Below are 6,485 nucleotides of genomic sequence, written 5' to 3'. Positions count from 1 at the left end.
TAAGGAGACATTGGTTAGTGTTGGAAATGCTTCTCGTCTTACAACTTTCTCTGAGTTGTTAAGTCCTAGATTACTACCTCCTTCCCATGTCATTTCTTTGTTAAATTATCTGTATAGAATTTCATGGACATTCTAAGAAATGTTGGGGATAGACTTTATAGTAAATTTTTTTTAAGTCAACCACATCATGGTACTTACTTCAGTTACTTCATAAAGCACATTCTGATAGAGCCATAATAGGACCTTCTTTTGAAGACATGCTTTATTTCCTCTCACCTATGGGCGTAATCTGCCGGACCCTGACAGCGCTCCCCTACTGAGTAGTAAACAGACCCAATAACAGGGAAAAGATTCCAGATTTCTGAACTTGACTTGGAATTTTTGGGTGTGAATCCTGGAATTACTGGGAGATACTGGTCCCAACAAGTGCCCTGCTCAGCTATAAATAGGAGACTAGAAGAAAATATAAAGAAGGTGGAAGAAAACGAAGAGAAACTTTATGATGCCATTGGTTTGACTTATATTGTACTTGAACTTAGTTTGATGACATTGTACTTACATAGAATATAAAGTATGAAATAAGATCATCTATTGTATGTTTAAGAAGCCTTTAGGAGACCACGCCAGGAGAAGGAAAGAAATGGAGGGGAGGGAGGCCATCATGTCTATTAAATGCCCTCCTCTTGACAGATGCCATTGTAAGCGCCTGTTACCCACTGACATTTATAACCCAGTCAGGTAGAGAGTGTCTCCTCCCACTGACAGAGAAGGAAGAAAAAGGGACTTTGAGGACTTGTATAACTTGGTGGCCATCAGAGAGGGTGCTGCATCTCGGGCAGGTAGCATGCTAGCCCCGTTTGTGGCCAGTCGTTGCTGAACCTGAACTTCACAGAGACAGCAACACCTGTAGCAAAATACCCATCATTCCATTCCTTCCCTGGCTTCCTAATCGGTGCTGGAAAAAGATCCTTCAGGGACGCAGGTTCGCCTTTAGAAAATGAGCTATTCTCTTGTGGGGGTTGTTTTGACAATTTGTTGAATGGAGGTTGTCTTAGCTTGCTTTATTCCTTACGTGTTATATAAGACACATGCTTCAGTGCAGATATATAGATAACAGCCTGCGTGTGTTCATTTTACTAAAAAGACTGGTGTTAGGAAAACACATAAATGGTGGTCACTTAGGGAAGTGGTTTGTAAACCTAATTTTGAATGTGACTCAGTAAAAATATATATACTTTCTTTTATCACAACTCCTGCCCATACACACATACACATACATTTGTAAAAAAAAAAGTACTTTGCTTTAGCTGCATGTAATGCATTATATATCCCATCTCATCTCAATTCATTCCTGGTGTAACATTCTACAACTAAAAAAAAAAATACTGTTTAGAGACACATTGTACTGATTTCATAACATGCTGTTGGCCATGATTTATAGTTTGGAAATTCCTGATTGAAAGGTCTCAGGTACAGCTTCCTGGAGAATATAAACTTTAAGCTATACATTTAGACTACAAGTAGCAGGTAGTCAGGCAAAAAGCAGGAGATGGGAGGCAGTGAGCGGGTTTGTTCTGGGCAGAGGAACAGGTGTGGAGGCCCAGAATCCCAAAGGAGCTTGGTGAGTGGTGTCAAGGGCCTGGGGCTGGGATTCATGCAATCATGGGTTTTGCTGAGGATGCTGTTGGGGGAGGGCATGGTACTGACTCCCGTCCTATTGGCTCCTGAGGAGGGCAATCTGAGGCAGGGGGGAAGTCTGCGGAGGGCAGAGCACCTGCCAGCGCAGGTAGGAGGCGCTGCAGGGTCTGGGTGATAGGGGATCCAGCCGGCATCACAGGTCCTGGAGGTAAGGCTAGGAGGTTTTAAGAGAAATAAAAACAAAGAGAAAGCGGGACTTCAGGAGGACTGCTAGTCCATGATGAGACTGCAGTAACTTTATTAGTTGCAAGCGTACATTTATGAGGCTTTTCTGGGCATTTCTCCAAGTGCCCCTTTCCCAGGACAAGGCCGCTCGTCAGCCCCTCAAGACATTCTTGGAAAAGATACATAGAGCAAGCGTCTGGTTAGATATCATTGAGAACAGCCTAGCTGAGAACGTCCAGATGAGTCGTGCATCACGCGCACTCTCTAACAATGGGGCTATGGTCTGCCCTGTCCCTAGTTGACCCTAAAGGCTTAGGGGAGAGCAGGTAGGCGTCCCTACCCTGCGCTCAATCCCCTGCAGGAGAGCAGGTAGGCGTCCCTACCCTATGCTCCATCCTTGCCCTCGGGCCCCACGGAACACGGCTTCCCACAGCTCCCCCTTTTTAATTTATTACAACTCAAGCGGGATGCTGTCCTTCTCTTGATGCAGCTGAAGCAGGCGGATGTCCATGGCTAACTTGTACATTTGCTTACAGATTAATCTTATACAGAAAGGCAACAACATGCATAAAAGTATCAGGAAACTTGCTACTGCAATTATTACAGGCGAGGCTGGTTATTCCAGTTTCATTATCTAGGCTAATACTAAAATTACCCAGTAACAAGGCATAAGGTTCAGGTACACATGCAGACACGCTCACATTCCAACTGCTCCCCGAGCCACTAATGACTCCCCTTTGTGGCTGCACTGTCACATTCTCCTTCCCGACAGTGATATAGTCCATGGCAGCCACCATTTTCCACAAATCTCTTTGATAAGTAACATTGTCCATTGTCCAAAGTCCAGTCACTAAGTTCTGGGGGCGAAAGTCATTATCAGTGTTGGCCCAGTCACACAGCTTTCCCTGGCACACTGTCACATTACTGTGGCAGGTCCGCTACATTAGTCCCATTTCATTTCTAGATGGCATCAGCCGCAGGCAGTCCAGTCGATCCCTCAGCTTTGCCACCTGACTTCTAGGCATGGCGCACACACCGCTCGGGTAGCCACCGAGGATTCTCGTCTCCTGTTGGGAAAACACAAACACAGCCTCTCCTCCACATTAGTACTGGATCCGGCCCATGCAATTCCCTAGTCAGTGGATCTCTCCAGTATACATCTAGAAAGCATTTTGGTGTGGGCTCCCAAAACCGCTGAGCCGCTGTCTGGCCGTCTTTGTCCATTTGCAAAAAGTTTAAAATAAAGATTACATGATTAAGTAAATTCCTGGGGGTGTGGGTATAATACTCCCCCTTTTTAATTTTAAAAAGCTGATTTTTAAGTTCTTGATGAGCTCGCTCCACAATGCCTTGCCCTTGATCCTGGGCAACCTGTAGGAATGCACAGGTGCCGACTACTATCATGGCAAGGTATCTTTACTTTAAAAATAAGGCAAATTTACTTTTGAATTCATAAGCCACAAATGTTGCCTTGCCTTTAGCTTGATTACAATGTAGGCGGCTATATATATTCAATAGTTAGGATTCAATTATTTATAAAACATTGGCTTCTCATGTAACTTAATTTATATGACATTGATTACATTGTAAAAGCTAATTTATAAAGTAACTTAAGTAGGTATCTTTAATTTAAAAAAAATAATGGCAAAGAAACTTATTCAGTAAAACTTATAGGTTTGATACTTTATTGGTCTGATCTAAAAGCATGGCTTTTGTCTTTCTTGAAATTCTACTGCTGTTGAAAAATTTGTCTATATTTAAGAAATATATTGTTTTTGCCTTTCTTACAGGTGAAAACTTTTATAATATTTAATATATACCTATTAATTTTTATTTGATAAGGCTTTCCATGCAATTTCAAGTATATTAGATCTGTTTTAAAAAGTTTTCCTATAAGAAGAGAGAATAAATTTCTTGTATTACTCCGGGCCCTTGGAGCTTTCCAAGAATTATCTCTGTTAATGCCTTGAAATTTTAACATGGAAAAAAACCATCAAACAAATATCTATATATGATTTAAATATTTTATTATTTGTTATTATCTATTATTATCTTAAGATATCAATTAGATTTAGACTAGTTTTTGTATAGAAAATTTTTGGCTGAGATCACAGAATTAATCCTCCTTTTAATTAGATCAATAATAAGCAACTTATTTTGAATTCCTAATTATTAGAGGAAATATAATATTTTATTTTCTTAAAAATAAGTTTTTATGCTTTAAGTATTTAATCACTACAACTCTATAATTTTTTCTAATTTAATTTGTACTTTGAACTTTTAAAGCTGGCAAGTCAAATATATTTAGTAGTTCTTAGATTAATAACACTTTATATTTCTAAGGAAAATACAAGACATAATCAATTAATAGATTCAATTCTGTTCTCTAGGTTTTTTTATGAGGCAAATTTAAACTTTAATTTTTATTTGCCAGTGGCTCTGGGAAACTAGGTTTTGTTTATTTGACTATAAATTATCACATTCTTTCAGATGGCTACTGGCAGGACACTATATTAACTGTCTGCTGGGGGAAGGGCCTCTACCCTTTCCTCCCTTAACAAAGGATGTAGCCAGTTACCTGGACTACTTAGATCTTTAGTATTAATGCATTATTTATTCATCTATATTTAAATAATTTCTTTGAGATTCTAGAATCAATTATAATTATTTTAAAGTATTTACTTTGGATAAATTCTATGACAGAGACAAATTTACTTATTTTCTTGAAGGCCTTAAAAGTTAACTTTTCAATAAGGCTCACTAGCATTTTGCAAACTACTCTTTATTATGGAAATGCAAATCTTGTTGCTGGAATTAGCTTGAATTTCTTTCAGGAAGATTTTTTCGCTGTTTTTCTCAGGAAAAAGAATCAGTTCTGGGTTTTTCATTTCTGTAGCTCTTGTAAAGAGTTAAGGCTAGTTCAAGACTTATCTAATATCCGAAATCGGACGTGCGCGCATTCTGTCTTATACTAGCTTTCTCTTTACACGTATACAGATATCCCAGAAGCATTTCTAAATTTTTAAAACTTTTTTATGGCGAGAAAGGAAACTTTTAATTTATTATACTAGGAGAGCAGCTTCTACATTGGATCGCCTCATGTCTCTCCCTCCCCCCACACCCTGCTTACTTCAGGGGAAGCATCAGTAATAGATCTGGCTGAATTTCTTTTCATGCTTAAAAGATAGACAGATCTCAATTTTTTTTTTCTTCCTTTTTGGCTTTCTGAAATAATAACTAATACCCAATTTGGCCAAGATTTGCATTTCCCTGTGAGTTCTCTTATAATTTTTAAACAAGGCATTAAGTAGTCTTATTGCAAGTAATCTTAATGTGGGAGAGCAGATAGCCCTGCCCTCTCCAGCTGCCTTTGAATTTATCTGCATCAGAGGCAGTTTCAGCAGTGGAGTTCCACTTATTACAGATTTTAAATTCCATACATATGCTAAGATTCTAATTTCAACAATAAACAACATTATTTTGTGATCACATAGACTTCAACATTCACTCTAAAGAGCACTTTTACTTTGTCCCATGCTTTACACAGGCATCGCGAGATACAAGCATGCTGTGCAGGACCTGTATAAAAAGATCCCTGCCCTGTACTTGCCCCATTTTATTACTCCTGAATGTAAAAAAAAACTCAATCCGCCGTTACTCACTGTTTCGTCGCGACCTTTACCAACGGCGACCTTCCTACTTCTACCCAGTGTCTCCAGGTCCCTGTTCACGGGCGCCAGTTACCGGATCCAGCTGGCATCACAGGTCCTGGAGGTAGGGCTAGGAGGTTTTAAGAGAAATAAAGACAAAGAGAAAGTGGGACTTCAGGAGGACTGCTAGTCCATGATGAGACTGCAGTAACTTTATTAGTTGCAAGCGTACATTTATGAGGCTTTTCTGGGCATTTCTCCAAGTGCCCCTTTCCCAGGACAAGGCTGCTCGTCAGCCCCTCAAGACATTCTTGGAAAAGATACATAGAGCAAGCGTCTGGTTAGATATCATTGAGAACAGCCTAGCTGAGAACATCCAGATGAGTCGTGCGTCACGCGCACTCTCTAACAATGGGGCTATGGTCTGGCCTGTCCTTGGTTGACCCTGAAGGCTTAGGGGAGAGCGGGTAGGCGTCCCTACCCTGTGCTCAATCCCCTGCAGGAGAGAAGGTAGGCGTCCCTACCCTATGCTCCATCCTTGCCCTCGGGCCCCACGGAACACGGCTTCCCACAGGGTGAGCAGCATCTGGCTTAGCCTCAGTCAGCAGGAGGCTGGAGGAAGTAGATGAATTAAGGCACATTTAGGAAATACAAAGGAGAGGATTTGGTGATGGGCTGATTCTGTGGAGGGCCTGAAGGAGAATGATGAGTTAAAGACAATAGTTATAATGCTTGCTAACATCTTAGAATAGTGACTGTGTAACAGACACTTCTCTAAGCACTCTCTCTGTTAAATTCGGCTTTCAAACATTTTTCTGAATGCAGCCCACATTAAGAAATCTATTTTGTGTTGTACATGCACACATATTTATGAAACTGCCCCTCTCTGATTTTTGGCTTAACAATTGGGTAAAGGCTGGTGCTATAAAGGAAATAAACAATAGGGAGAAGTTGTTTTGGAGGGAAATGGAG

The 6,485-nt window shown here is 40.4% G+C and overlaps 1 long non-coding RNA gene across 1 annotated transcript; it reads right to left on the bottom strand.

Annotated features, from left to right (window-relative positions):
- Positions 1–1,897: 1,897 nt before the first annotated feature.
- On the bottom strand, positions 1,898–5,722 carry LOC311612264. Its single transcript, XR_014793263.1, has 3 exons — positions 5,526–5,722; positions 2,247–2,930; positions 1,898–2,204 (listed from the first exon to the last, which is right to left on the bottom strand). It is a non-coding gene; the product is annotated as an uncharacterized lncRNA (long non-coding RNA).
- Positions 5,723–6,485: the final 763 nt, after the last annotated feature.

Source organism: Pipistrellus hanaki (assembly GCF_964339955.1).
Source record: "Pipistrellus hanaki genome assembly, chromosome: 17".
Lineage (NCBI taxonomy): Eukaryota > Metazoa > Chordata > Mammalia > Chiroptera > Vespertilionidae > Pipistrellus > Pipistrellus hanaki.
The sequence above is the reverse complement of the archived record's forward strand: the minus strand, read 5'-3'. Positions and strand labels throughout refer to the sequence as shown.